The sequence below is a fragment of the Oreochromis niloticus genome, linkage group LG4 (genome assembly GCF_001858045.2).
Source record: "Oreochromis niloticus isolate F11D_XX linkage group LG4, O_niloticus_UMD_NMBU, whole genome shotgun sequence".
NCBI lineage: Eukaryota > Metazoa > Chordata > Actinopteri > Cichliformes > Cichlidae > Oreochromis > Oreochromis niloticus.
The window spans coordinates 9,609,219-9,624,510 of NC_031969.2; the positions used below are offsets into that span (position 1 = coordinate 9,609,219).

Sequence of the window (15,292 nt, forward strand, 5' to 3'; positions counted from 1 at the left end):
GCCAAGCCATAGCTAATCGGCTACAGCGCTTGGTTTCCGGTCTCCCCTGGCTGCTCAGCTCACTTCACCCGCTCGCACAGAGTTTCATTCTGAACGAGCTCCGTCTTCACCCCCCGGCTGCTACCACCCACCCGGCAACTCATGCTTCACTGCCTGGTCCGACGAAGGATGTTCTGCCCAGCCCGTCAACCCAGCCTTCAAGAGGGAAACGGCGCTCACGCGTCCGATGCTCCTCGCCACAGTCGGACCTAGGGATTTCTGAGCGGCCGGCTGTGGTGAGTGGACAGGACAATAATATTGGTTTGGACTGTGAGACTTTTTCTTCTGGGGTTGTTAGGGGTGTGTCAGTGGGAGCTAATTCGCACAGCCTTCCAACCTACGTAGTAACTGATCTCTCCCAGGTTGGCATTTTGAAGACTTCAGTGAAAGCAATGGGCTGTTGTTCTTCTGTTGCTTCTGAGCCTGTTAAACCTATGTCAGCTAAGCCAGAGTCTGCTAAAGCTGTGGCCTACCCCCCGGATACTATTAACACCAGCTCTAACAATACCCAGACTGTTTATTCTTTCAAGCTGCAACCTCAAGCTGAGTTAGCCATATCATCAGTTCAGCCTCCTGTTCAGCAGCCACTGGCCCTGCATCCTGTATCAGTTTCTCCACCTGTACAACTATGCAAGTCATGTCAACCCGAAAGAAACTGTTCTTCGCCCATCCATTCCAAGCAGAGAGACAAACCTAATAATAATGTCAACATTCCTCAAGAGCTGGCCAGTTCTGAGACTGAGATACACTCCAGGGCCTCCCCAGTATGGGCTCAAAATGTGGTCATAAATATTTTGTACTTGTAAATCAGTTTTGTACTTGTAAATCAGGATTTGTATGTGTAAAAAGAATTTGTGCGTGCGTAAAAAAGATTTGTATGTGTAAAAAAGATTTGTGTGTGGACTTAGCCAAAAAAAACCCTGCAAGTTACAAGTACGAATTTTGACCCTATTTTTCTTCCTGTCATCTGATTGGTCAATGTCATGTCAATCACAAATGTAACAATCCAATCAGAGAACAGATGGGTTTGGCTGTCGGAGGGGCACTTTTTTGAACTGCAGGTCCTTGAAGGGTAATACAGTTTGAAGCTGGAGGATCTCTATATAAATATCCGATAGCAGCTAGGTCCCCTTACTTTCAGCAGCTGTTGAAAGGATAAAGTTGTGGTATGTCAGTGGTTAGAAATACCATTATTACTTTAGGATTAGTTTAACACAAGGTTCAGGAGAACCTAGCCAGCTTTCTGCCTCGTCAGCTGGAGGGCCCGAGGAGCCCGTCCAGCCCCAAGACTCGTCAGCTGGAGGGCCTGAGGAGCCCGTCCAGCCCAAGACTCGTCAGCTGGAGGTTCAGGAGAACCTAGCCAGCTTCCTGCCTCGTCAGCTGCTTCATCCACGCCGGCGGCAGCAGCCTCGTCAGCTGCTTCATGCACGCTGGCTGCAGCAGCCTCCTCATCTGCTTCATCCACGCCGCCTGCAGCAGCAGCCTCTTCATCCTCGCCAGCTGCAGCCTCTTCATCCTCGCCAGCTGCAGCCTCTTCATCCTCGCCAGCTGCAGCCTCCGTGTCTTCGCTTTCAGCTTCTCCTGGTCCAGCCTCTGCATCGGCTTCGGCGTCGCCTGCAGGGGCCTCCTCTTCAGCTTCATTAGCTTCGCCCGGCCCAGCCTCTGCATCAGCTTCGTCTTCGCCCGGCCCGGCCTCCGCCTCAGCTTCGCCGTCGCCTGGCCCGGCCTCCGCTCTGGCTTCATCCGCCTCATCCTCGCCTGGTCCAGCTCCGGCTTCATCCGCCTCATCCGCGTCTGGTCCAGCCTCCGCTTCAGCTGCCTCATCCGCGTCTGGTCCAGCCTCCGTGTCTTCATCCTCGTCTGGTCCAGCTCCCGCATCAGCTCCAGCGTTGCCTGCAGCGGCCTCCTCTTCAGCCTCATCCGCTTCGTCTGCAGCGGCCTCCTCTTCAGCCTCATCCGCTTCGTCTGCAGCGGCCTCCTCATCCGCTTCGCCCGTCCAGCCTTCAGCTACATCCACGTCGCCTGCAGCAGCCTCCCCATCTGCTCCAGTGCCGCCTGCAGCAGCCTCCACCACACGGCTTGCCTCGGCAGCCGTGACACTTGTTTACCAATATAATCAGTAATTTCATGACTACATAAAGCGCTATACAAATACAGGCCATTTACCATTTACATAAGAACGATGTTAACCTGCCGCTTTTCGAGTTCAAGCTTACTAGTGCTGATTTAGCTCACAGGTTGAGCAAATGCCCACAACCCACAAATAAGCTAAATGAGCAGCAGAGTTTGATTCTGAACCAAAACCCTTTGCTTACTGAATAACTTGAAAGAGCATTTTATTCCACTGTAGAAGTTGCCTATTAGTATAAAAAACGTCAATGTGTAAAATGACCGTTCACCAACTTTAACAACAATCAAGCCATCAACTACAAACAGTGTTTCAAAGAGCTTTTTTACCTGTAAAACTGTGCTTATTAATTACTAAAGTAAAACAATCAACATTTTTTCAACAAAGCAAAGACAAAAAACTCGATTCTCAGAAATTCTGATAACATTTACATGAATGTCCACTGCTAAGGATTAATTCATGGGCCTAACTATGTGTACATTTTCATGGTCTGAAAATGGGAATATATATATTTGAAGCACTTTTTGTGGAAAAAAGAAATGACAGCAGAGTTCAACTCAGGTTTCTGTAAGATACAAACATCAAGTGCATAAGTATAGTTTCAGTGGTACCTTGTAGTCACGTGTCAGCTGGGAACAAACAGGATCTGGTTTGTGTCTCGGAGATGGAGATGCTTTTAAAAAGTTAAAATATTTTACAGACTATCAGATATTGGACCCTTTATAAAAGTAAGATGGGTATTTGTTTTTGTACTTTATAATGTATTTTTGTAGCACTCTGTTTCATGTAAGTATAAAAAGCCACACAATAATCATTTAATATAATCTATATAATCTATAAACATTTAATCTGTTTTGCATATTAATAATTCAACTTTCAATTAATTTGACTTTAAATTAATTTAAGAAACAAAAATGATGAAGAGCTGCTTGGGAGCAGAAAGAACTTTCTCCTTTTTCTATTGTAGCTACAGCTGCCCTGGGGTGCACTGACAGAGGCAAGGCTGCCGGACACAGGCGCCACCGGGCCCTCTGACCACCACCAGTAGACAACGGGGGAATTGTCTTGCCCAAGGCTACAACAACCGAGACTGTCCGAGCCAGGGCTCGAACCGGCAACCTTGCGATTACAAGGGGAACTCCCAACTCTTGAGCCACGATTGATCGAATCTTGTTTTGTCTTCTTAGTATTCGTGCTTGTTGTGCTATGTCAGCATTTTTTTGTCAGATGCTTGTTTATGTAGACATTGGTTCGTCTCAGCGTCTTAGCTTTTTTGATTTTCTGTTCACAAAGCGTATTATTATAGATGGTTTTCCACTATTATTTTTTCGAGGCAGAGGATGGCAAGCTTCAATATCTTTACTATTAATGGTAATTTCCTTGCCACTAAAGAAATTGACAATTTGTTTCTCCAAAGAGTTGATGTCAGCTTCAGTGGGCTCACTGCCTTCCTCTGACACTACAGCTCTGGCATACGTTCTGTGTTTGGTCTCCAATCCACTTACTATTAAGTCATTAATACAGGTTTACTGCTCTAGATCTGCGACTCGGGACTCAGGTAGGGTTATTTTTTTTGTCCTTCTCTTCATTTAGTTTTTGCAGTTCTTTAATCTGTCCCATCATATCCAAAAGCAATTTCTGTTGTTTGGAGATATTAGAAAGCTCTCCTGACATGTAATTTAGAGATTTCTTAATCTCCTCCATCCAGGGCTCTAGAGTGCGACCAATTTAGTCGCAAATGCGACCAAATTTTTCAGTGGTGCGACTAAAAAAAATATTTGGTCGCACCAGTGCGACCAACTGTTCGGGTAACAAAAAAAAAAAAAATCTCTGCAACTCTCCATGTGGTCAACAACAGACACACATTATTCCGCTATCTTGGACTAAACCAATCACAGATAGTCAGGGGCGGGACCTCTCTGATTGGCCGTGGTCCAGTTGAAAGTGCAGGTGGAAGAGAGAGGTGAGTAGCTTGAATAAAGCGATATCAATTCATTAACAGATTCCACACAAAGACGTAAACACAGAGCAACCCGACGCATCAGAATCATCTTTGTCTTTCTCGGCTTTCTCACCCGACGGCCCGTACACGGACACGCTGTCGGAGCTCACTGAGCCCACGGTCCGCGCTGTGTTTAGGTCTTTTTTCGCTGATTCTGAGGTGCAGGTTTTGTCTCTCCAAGCAAAATTCGCCGAGCCAGCAGCAAAAGAAGGAGAAAACTGCGCTTCACATTTGACAGGTGTTGTCATGAATTCCCTCTGACTTTTGCTGGTTTGCTTCCACCACGATAAAAATTACACTTCATACACAGCTCTTTGTGTGTACTTCAAGAACAGTTTCCCGTCTCAAATCTGTTTTCTGCATTATTCATTCGCTTATTACCCACCAGTCTACCGTTGTTTACAGCGCTGTCTTTTTCTTTTTTCACGTAAATGACCTCCGACAAGAAAGCCTAATTTCTGCTGTTCAATACTGAAGAAATTTAAACTTTTTAAAATTATGCAAAATTACAGAATATTGCAGAATATTTTTAAGGTTATCTGCTATAAAAAGTCAGGTCAGAAAAATCTCCTTCATGTTTTTCTGTGTTTTATTCTCAGTTACTTTGACACAAAGGCATCTGCTGTGATGTTCACAATTCTGATGATTATAATATTTCTGACTGTCTGAGGCTAAGTTGAATCGAATCAGGACTTTGAGAACCAGAATCGAATGGATTATAGAAATCAGTGATGATACCCAGCCCTAGTGAGCAGCCTAGGCCTGACAGAAGTGGATGTAGCTGTGGGGAATAAGAAAAGATGAAAAGAACTATTGATAACTTTTTTGTTAAATTAAGGCCTGATCCGTCTGAAATTCATAGCCAGCTCTGACACGGTGCCATCAATCTTTGAATGCTGAAAAAGCAGTGTATCCAGAAAACATTATATGCTGCAATAAATGCACTGCCCAAGTGTCCCCTCTCCCCACTGCCTTTCTGCAGCATGCAACAGCAAACAGGTCGTTAGAGGAGGCCAAGATGATTAAGTTTAACATTTTCTACAATATTGACAAAGCACTTTAAGCACAAGATTGTTAGTTAATCATTTAGAAACGAATATTGTCTGTATGGACTGCAACTTCCCCCCCAAAAATGTGCAAATGTAAAACTGCGGTTTAAGCGATGCGGTTGAAACATTTGAGTACGCCTAACTTTTGTGCCGGTGCGCCCATGGCAAAAAGTTAGTCTAGAGCCCTGCCTCCATCTCCTCGTCAGAGACTGTGCCTTTCTTTGGCGGCATTTTGTGGCGGCTCAAATAAGATGCAAACCCACCTGTTTAGTTGTTGATGCCTGCTGCTGGATCCTGGGCCACTAGATGTCAATAGACTCCAGTTTGAAGTGAGCTGAATTCTGTTTTCTTTACCTGTGTCCCAGGTAAAGAAAACATCGCGCTATCGAGCTATCGAGCGGGTGGGTAACAGACGTCTCTGAAAACATCGGAGCACTTTTGCAAATATGCAATTTTTTTTGATAAACCAAGCAGGTATTTAATGTTTGCACGGCTACTTTCTCACCTGAAAATATGTTAAAGGTTTATTTTGTGACCCAGAAAGATTAATAAGAGCAATATATAAACTTAGTACCGGCCGCCATTGTGGGAAACTGGAATTGGCTGGGCCGCGCTATGAATTCTGGGGTATGGTGGGCCACGAAGGACACACCTGACCCATCCTTCAAATTTGGGGAAATGAAGGCCGCATTTGAAAGAGTCGACAAATTGGGACAGCCTTCATCGCCTGGCTGTGACGTAATCGGCCTTCAAATACGGCCTCTGGTGGATGCAGCCTACGCTTTGGGACACAGCTTTTCCCCTCCCAATTCACATACATAATCCAAGCTGTGGCGGTCACTCAGAAACCCTAGCTCAGGGGTGTTCAACTCCAGGTCAAGTGTAGCATAATTCAAATTATTTTAGATATACATGTAAAATTATGAGGAAAAAATCATAAATGGGGTAATTTAGTGGAATGAGATTGTTTGTTGCTCTATAAATGTAAATTTCATCTGATTACTACAATGTTAAATAAGTTAGTTGTCTGATCCTTTTGAATGCAGTATAACTGCTGTATTTAGTGTCTGACATGATCAGTTACCAGTTTATTGGCTACACATTACTAGTCTAATAAAATAATTCTAAAGTTAAACTTGCCTCCCAGAAGATTACTTTGAATTAGACTGGTTTTAATTTCTTGGTTAAATAGAATTTAAAATTTAACAGTTGCTGAAAGTTAAAAAGTGACAATATAAAAAAAATTAACATGGGACAAACACAACTGGGCAATGACTTTGGTAAAAAATGTAACTAAAAATCATATGTTATACATCACAGATGAAAGCAGGTTTACTCTGAGTGCGTGTGTGTATCCTGTTCAACTTGAGAGAGACTGTCCTTTCACCCGGTTAAGCAAAAGTCAACAGTCCTCCAGCTGATGCAGGTGACCAAAAAGGATAGGAGCAGATAGTGAAAACACAGTCCTCTTATCAGGGAGAATAATTGTTCTGGTCAGTCTTGACCTTTGGTAGCCGCCTGAAGGAGATGGTTGTTTGGGTTCAAACAAACAACTACATTCAAATTCCTTGCAGACCAAGTGTTTTTTTTTTTTCAATTTTTTACACAGTATATACAGTGGTCCCTCACTTCACTGTTCACACCTTGCTGTTTCGCAGATGTTTTTTTGGTGCAATTTTGCATAGTTTTCTTGTTGTTGTTGTTTTTCAGCGCATTTTGTTCTGCATCCTGATCGGCTGTAAACCATTGTCAATCAATCTCCTCCTTGCCCAGTCTCCTTACAGTACAGAATGCATTCAGCTTGTCAAATTTACATAAATCTTTGATCGCTAGTAATACTAATTCAAGTAATTCAAGTAATTCAATACTTTGTAGTGAAAAAAACATATTGAACAAGGTGGGATTGAACCCACAACCTTTGAGCTGCAGAGCCGTGTCATTACTGATTGCGCCACCTGAAAAGGGGGCAGGTGTCTGAAAAACAGAGACATGAGCAGTCAGAATTAGATTGGGGTGAGAGGCGAAAAATGCCGTTTTTTGGAGTTACAAAACGTCGTGTAACTCAAAAACTAGGTAGGATAGAAGCATAATTCTTTGGTGTACTTTGACTGAGATTTTCATAGCTCTTTGTACCTCCGTCGCGGAGATATGACGAGAGAAGAAACGGCTTCATTTTCGGAGTTTGAAAACTGAGAGGACGACAGATTTCCACCCCTCAAACAAACGTAATTCATTGCTCAACGGTAAGATAATTGTAAAAACTGCTTCCACTGTGAGTGTCAGCAGTGTCTGAAGATATATTGGCACAAGCCTCATGTCCTAACTTTGTTTTGTTAAAGAGATATGACGATTTGAAAATGCCTCTCATTAGAGAAATCCAGCGCTGATTTTGAACACACTCTCCATTGATTTTCAATGGAGCGTTTTCAGACCTTGTGTTGGTTTGAGGCGATTTGATAAAAATCTGTAACTTCCACAACAGTGATAGTGACATTTTCTGAAAGCCAGCAAAAATACCTACGTTTTGATGTATAATTTGTGGGGGTTGAGTGGAAATTGAGCGAGTAGCAAGAAGTTGTTCAGACATGAAGAGAAAGTTCAGAACAGGCCAGCCCTCACTCTGAGTTAATTGCATAGCAACCATAGCAACGCATGTATTTTCTGAAAAATCACAATTTTGCAACTGAAAACTTAAAGAGGGATAAGATTAAAACAGAAGAAGATCTGAAAAAGCTGACTCATACAGGAATAGCCCAATAACTTGAAAACATTTTAAAGTTTGAATGGAGTTTCTAGGTGAAAGTATGAGGAAGTAGTTAAGTTTCAAAAACAAGCAAGTTTTAGCAGAATTGTGGAAGTTTCCCATTCATTTCAATAGGACAAAAAATTGCATAAAAAGCTTAATATTTTAAAAAGTATAATAGTTAAAAGTACAAAAAGACATAGCACGAATGAGTAGAAACAGCAGAATATTGTGAAATTTGAACTGAGAAAATAGCACAAAAACTGAGGAAGTAGTTAAGCGGCAAAGAAAGTGGCAACTTGAAGAATAAAGTATAAAGAACTAGAAAAATTTGCATTTCCTGCGAAAATGCTGTGTGGATGCCTTAACGCTGAAGCTGTCTGCTGAAAAGCTGAAAAAGATGAAAAGTTGCAAAAAGTTGTATGGTGGTAAAAAAAAAAATGTTGCCCTGAGCAGGATTTGAACCTGGCCCTCCTGGGCTCAAGGCAGCTACTCATCTCACTGAGCCAAACTAATTCTCCAAATGAAGAGGTGGAGAGACCGACAATTTTGCTGAAATGAGCAGCAGCTGCTGAGAATTGTTCTGATAAAAGGTGAAAAGGCTGAAAATTTTGCAGAAAAGAGGTGAATCAGCAGAATTTCTGCAGAAAAGAGGGAAAGAAGCAGAACGTTGCGCTGCAAAGAGGTGAATGAGCAGAATTTCTGCTGAAAAGAGGCAGAACAACCTGGTTCTGCTCAAATTCACCAATCAGAGGTACTGCCTCTGTCTGCTTCATCAGGCTGTGTACTTGTATGTATTTCTGCCATGGAGTGTTAACAAGAATCTGAGGTCCATATTTTATAGCACACATTAGCAGAAATAGCAGAATTTTTTTTAAAGTTTGAACATAGTATTTATAATATAACATAGTCTTTCTTCTAAATCATAATATTTGAACCAAATGATAGTATTTCTGCCAAATCACAGTATTTCTGGTAAATCACAGTGTTTGTGCCAAATCACAGTATTTGTACCAAATCATAGCACTTGTGACAAATCATAGTTGTTAGCTGAATCTGTGCTAAAACATAGCATTTCTACGGTGGCCCCTAGAGACAAAGCACGTACAAACTCCAAAACACATGCAAACTCCAAAACACTTGCAAAATCCAAAACACTTGCAAACTCCAAAACACTTGCAAACTCCAAAACACTTGCAAAATCCAAAACACTTGCAAACTCCAAAACACTTGCAAACTCCAAAACACTTGCAAAATCCAAAACACTTGCAAAATCCAAAACACTTGCAAACTCCAAAACACATGCAAACTCCAAATCACAACGGAAGTGCTCCAGGACGCTAGGGGCAGTGTTGAGCTCAATTTGCAAAATCAACGGCAAGTTTGTCTGTATGGGACGGTCTAGTCTCCGTCGCGCTTCCCAGGTTGCCTAGCAACCATGATACTAACCGCTGGAAACGTGTCATACAACTTTGTTTGACAGAAATGAAGGAGAACATATTTTGTTCATTTGTTTGTTTGTTTCTACAAGAGCTTTGTGTGATTTGATAAGTATCTGAGGCTGAGACCACAGGACTGTAAAACATGATTTTTGGGCTTCATTTCTGTAATGAACAGTCATTTAAGATTAGTTAGTAAATAACAATTAGCTAATGTTGTTCATGAGACTAAAGTCATATCACTTTGGTAATGTAAATATAATATGGCCAATATTATAGTTATTATATTAATCATTATTAGCTATTACAGCAGTGAACATGAACTCTGTGTCAAATACTGAGCCTCAGTACAGATTCAAGTTGCAGTTATCTATATGTCTTATCACCTTAAATCTTCACTCAAAGAGAAGTATCTTTGACAGTGTATATATAGGTGTATCATATATAAGAGACAAATGTTGTTCCTTCAGTATGTTGGCATTGCTAAATTTGGCTCATTGCTTACATATATTTATAAAAAGAAAATGTACAAACTGTGATAACTGTTTCTGATAAAATGAAGAGTAGACTGATATATTAAATATTCCTTTATTGGGTGAGAAAATCAGAGCATGTCATAACTGCTTTAAGTCATACAGAATAGATATCAGAGCCTTAAACAGGCTGACTTCTGCTAAATGGGTCAAACTGGGCAGAAAGTATACAAACACATAACATCCTTATAGAATATGATGTAACACTATAGATCAACTTACCTCAGAATATATAAAGCATATAAACAATTACAGCAATATGATGCAACAAACACAGCAGTGCTACTAATCCAAAATACTCAAAGCTTCATAGAACTGAAACAAACATTTATTTTTAGCTCCATTCTGCTGCTGATACATACTTTAGGTTTCTGAATATTAAACTTGTTGCTGCCTTTCATAGTGTGTAACTTGAAGGCCCTGAGTACTTTCTCCCACACTGAAAACACTGGGATGATAACATTATTTGAACATTACCTAATAAGACTGATTCAGGACAGACAATTAGTTATGTTAAACTTTCCTAGCAGTCCTTCACAAACAGGGAACAGTCTGTCTATTCTCTCCATCTGTCAGCTGCTGCTGGCTCTTCCTCCTCCTCTTCCTCACACACTGCTGAGTTTGTCCTGGTGGATCATCAGGGGTGCAAAGCCTCACAGATGATGTGCAGCAGTGGGTCCCTCAGTCTGTCCTCACTCTGGACACTTGCAGTTGTCACACATGGAAATCAAATGTGTGATAAGCTGCAGGATTCAAACACAAGTGTAACTTATAAATACATGTTCATACTTTTATTCCACAATCAGAGAGAAAGAAACCGAGAGAGAGTGCAGGACAGACAGACAGGTGACAGTCTCAGGTGTACACACTGCTACAAAACAGCACAAGAGAAGGAGGATTTAGTGTTTGTGTTATTACGAGTGCTAAACAAGAAGAGTTCCAGATGGTACAGTGGACACATGTGTGACTCCTGTGATTAAAGCATCTTTCTTTCAGCTTAACGAGTGAACCGTCAGCTCGTTCAAACACACGTTAAAGTCCGTTTGGCTCGACACCACCGAACAGAGGTAGCAATATAACATAGCTAACATTAACAATGCAGTGAATCCTGCTTGTGCCGTCATATTCAGGACTGCAAACCGAGCAGCATCACTGACTTTCAGCTTGTTGTGTTTGTGGATATATGACTGACTTTAATTATCCATAAAATCATCACATTCTCTGTAAGATTAAAGTCAACTATTGAACGGCATATATTTTGAAGTAAAGGCTTTAAAACCAAGTTAGTACAAACATCGCTAATGTCACTTAACTTTGCTGACATGTGGCCAACAGTAATGTTTTAATGTTCTTCATTATAAAAACATTTGCGCATAAATAAGTGACATAATATTCAGTACTTACTTCTGAAAGTTTACTCTTTGGCGGCTCCGCTTCCGCCGTTTTTTTCGGCAAAATTATCCACACCACGGCCGCGCTATGAAATCTGGGATATGTTGGGCCATGAAGGCTACACCGACCCATCCTTAAAATTCAGGGAAATTAAGGACGCATTTGAGGGCCGCATTTCGAGCAGCCTTTGAATTGGGACAGCCTTCGTCGTGTCGCTGTGACATAATCGTCCTTAAAATGTGGCCTTCAAGGCTGCAGACCCTGAATTGGGATAGAGCCCAAATCCGGTCATTGGTACTTCCTGGCTTGTGTAGTTACTAGGTAACAAAAGCTCAACACTGCCCCTAGCGTCCTGGAGCACTTCCGTTGTGTTTTGGAATTTGCAAGTGTTTTGGAGTTTGCATGTGTTTTGGATTTTGCAAGTGTTTTGGATTTTGCAAGTGTTTTGGAGTTTGCATGTGTTTTGGAGTTTGCAAGTGTTTTGGATTTTGCAAGTGTTTTGGAGTTTGCATGTGTTTTGGAGTTTGCAAGTGTTTTGGATTTTGCAAGTGTTTTGGATTTTGCAAGTGTTTTGGAGTTTGCAAGTGTTTTGGATTTTGCAAGTGTTTTGGAGTTTGCATGTGTTTTGGAGTTTGCAAGTGTTTTGGATTTTGCAAGTGTTTTGGAGTTTGCAAGTGTTTTGGATTTTGCAAGTGTTTTGGAGTTTGCATGTGTTTTGGAGTTTGTACGTGCTTTGTCTCTAGGGGCCACCGTACATTTCTGCTAAAACGTAGTATTTATACTAAATAATATTTTTTCTTACAAATCATAGCATTTGTGCTGAAACATAGAAAATTCTGCCAAATCATAGTATTTGAGCCAAATCATACAATTTGTGCTGAAACATTATGTATGATTTATGATTTAGCAGAAACACTGGGACTTGGTAGAAATACTATGATTTACATGAAATACTTTGACTTAGCAGAAATACTATAATCTAGCAAAAAGTACTACAGCATAGCAGAAAATCTATCATTGAGCAAAATTACTAAGATTTAGCAGAAATACTATGATTTGGCACAAATACTATGTTTTACCACAAAAAATATGTTTTGGCTCAAAAACTTTTATTTTGCAGTTATACTATGATTTGGAAGAAATACTATGTTTTGGAAGAAATACTATGCTTTGGAACATACACCATGATTTGGCAGAAATACTATGAGCAGTAATAATATAACATAGCAGAAATACTATTATTTGGGTGAATGCTATTGTTTGGCACAAACACTATGATTTAGCACTGTACAGAATGGTGTACGTCAGTTTAATGCTGGGTGGTGCTGCAATAGTAGCTATCCTCGGTCAGAAGGAGAGGCTAACATCCAGGGATTAGATTACCACAGGTGGAGTTTATTGGCAGTCTGATGGATGTTACAGGGAGATATGGCATACAGTAGGAGGATGTGGAGGGGTGATATGGTGTGGTTTCTATGATTAAGAACAGGGTATACATTACAACATGAATACAGATTAAAGATTAAAGAAACTGGCAACAAATTCCTCCACTACAAACCAGTCTGATACCACTTTGTGCAGTGTTCACATTTACTAAACCACTACCCAAAAGGCACCTTAAGAGGGCACTCCAACACAAGAGATGACCTATGTACACTGATGCACTTAGTAACAGTCAGCCTCCTACTTAGCCACTACGTAATACAGCGATATTACAGTGTACAAATTCACATAAATTTGCAGGAACAAAGAAACAAAGCAGGAACAAGCCCAAAACAATCAAAATAACTGGGCTGCCATAGCTATCGCTAACTAGCACATACGCTAAAGGTAACTAAAACCAATACACACAAGTAGCAGGGTAAACATCTTAAGCATGGAACATTAACTCACATTTATGTGACACACACCATCCCCAACAAATACAGGATGGGCTATTTGCTCCCCTTCCCAACAGCTCTCTCCTCAATCGTTAGCACAGGAACAAAGGAAGACCATCTAGCTTAGAAGTCCCATGAATCCCCTCACTGCTCAGAGGCTGCTGGGTAATGTAGCTCACACTAACACAGGCTTTTCTACAAGCACAAATACTATAACATAGCAGAAATACTGTGATTTTGTTGAAATACTATGCTTTGGGACAAATACTATGATTTGGCAGAAATACTATGTTTTAGGACATATACTATACTATGATCATAAAACTTTGCAGGATTGTAATAGATTAATAAAAAACGGAGCAACTAGAAGAATAATAAAGATAAAGAATAAAGAGAAACAGGAACTCAATAGTGTGGAAGCCCTTTGAGGGCATCCACACAATAAAGAATAAAGAGAAACAGGAACTCAATAGTGTGGATGCCCTAGAACAGGAACTCAATAGTGTGGATGCCTTGAGGCATCCACACAATAATAAATCCGACGAATAGTAATAAGTGTGCCTCTTGGCATAGGCACACTTAATAAATCCGACGAATAGTAATAAGTGTGCCTCTTGGCATAGGCACACTTAATAAATCCGATGAATAGTAATAAGTGTGCGTCTTGGCATAGGCACACTTAATAACATCTACCTGAGCCCCTTATGTCCATTGTTGTGTACATCAGTACATAACTGAAACCGATTTAGAGTGCTTTGTTTAGCTGTGGAGGGTAACAACTGAAAATATGAATAAATACACATGTAAGCTAAGACTCTCTAAAAAAACCAGCATTGTTGTTCGGCTTTTCATTTCACCATTTGTTGATTCACTCAAAGAGCAAGTAAGGTAATATGGGTCAAGTGATCAGTTTGACATCAATCTTTTGTGATACACCGTCATATTTACATTATTTGTACAGTACGAATTATTTGCTTTGGTACCTGGTCAAACTTAAGCTCTCCTCTGTCTGCCTGTCTGCACTTCTCCAACAGCAAACTCGCAGGCAGTGTTGTCAACTCCTCAGTAAGGAAAATCGCTATTGGTTGTCCTAAAAGTCGCTAGAAGTTGCTAAATGACGTCATCGCCTAATTTGCATAATTGGTCATGCTAATGTAATTGTAACCTATGTTGTTGGAGAGAGAAATAACATCGTGGAAGAGACATAAAGTGAGTAAAAAACGTCCTAAATGCATTTAGAGTTTATTTAGAACTACAAATTAAATTTCTTTTAGCAATTATTGTTTTTTTAATGTCACAATTCCAACCCTGCTCCTTTATCCGGGCTTGGACCGGCAAAAGTGACCCGAAATAGGCACTCTGGTGGAGTTACTTTGTGTGTGTGTGTGTGTGTTTATAAGTAGTTTTAAACCTTGTGATCCACAAAACAGCATAACAGTAAAAGAAGAACTGACTGCGTTACAGTCAGTGCGGGAGCGGCGGCTTCGCTCATGCGCGATTCATTTGCAGTTTGGACGCATAGGTGTGAACATCTCCTGACCTGATAGCAGCTGGGGGAGGACTATCCTCCGCCCGTCAGCGCTTTGGAAAGGGCGAGGTGCCCACGGCAGCACCCGCTGCTTGTTGAGAGTAAAAGCGATACGCGCTTTCACATCAAAAAGTCGTCATACATAAGTCTCCAATAACACCAGAAAAAATCGCCAGATTTGTCGCTAGTCGCTTTTTAGAAAAAAAAGTCGCTAAGGGGCTCTGAAAACTCTCTAAATATAGCGACAAAATCGCTAAGTTGGCAACACTGCTAGCAGGCAGCAGCTTCTCTCCCCTCGTTTACATGCGTGAGTGCTGTGCTCAGTCGCCCAATGTCTGAGCTCGGCTCATACCAAAATTAGGGGGAATTTACGACTGTGCGCTATGTGCTTCATATATTGTGTGTAGTTTTTGTTTTATACAGTTGCCAGTCAGGCCTCTAACTATGAAAGAAATTACACTGCAAAAGACCCCGGGCTTCTGAAAAAATGATCCGGGCTTAAGCCCAGTAAGCCAACCCCCCGCTCCGCCGATGGTTGACTCCAAATCAACGGACCACT

General features: G+C 41.2%; 1 protein-coding gene and 1 long non-coding RNA gene across 2 annotated transcripts in view; both read right to left on the reverse strand.

Moving 5' to 3' along the window:
• The window catches only part of LOC100698838 (phospholipase B-like 1), a 56,396-nt gene that overhangs the window by 34,564 nt on the left and 6,540 nt on the right, over positions 1–15,292 (reverse strand). The window lies entirely within an intron of this gene.
• Positions 10,639–11,634, reverse strand: LOC112846760 (uncharacterized). Its single transcript, XR_003219904.1, has 2 exons — positions 11,338–11,634; positions 10,639–10,676 (listed from the first exon to the last, which is right to left on the reverse strand). It is a non-coding gene; the product is annotated as an uncharacterized LOC112846760 (long non-coding RNA).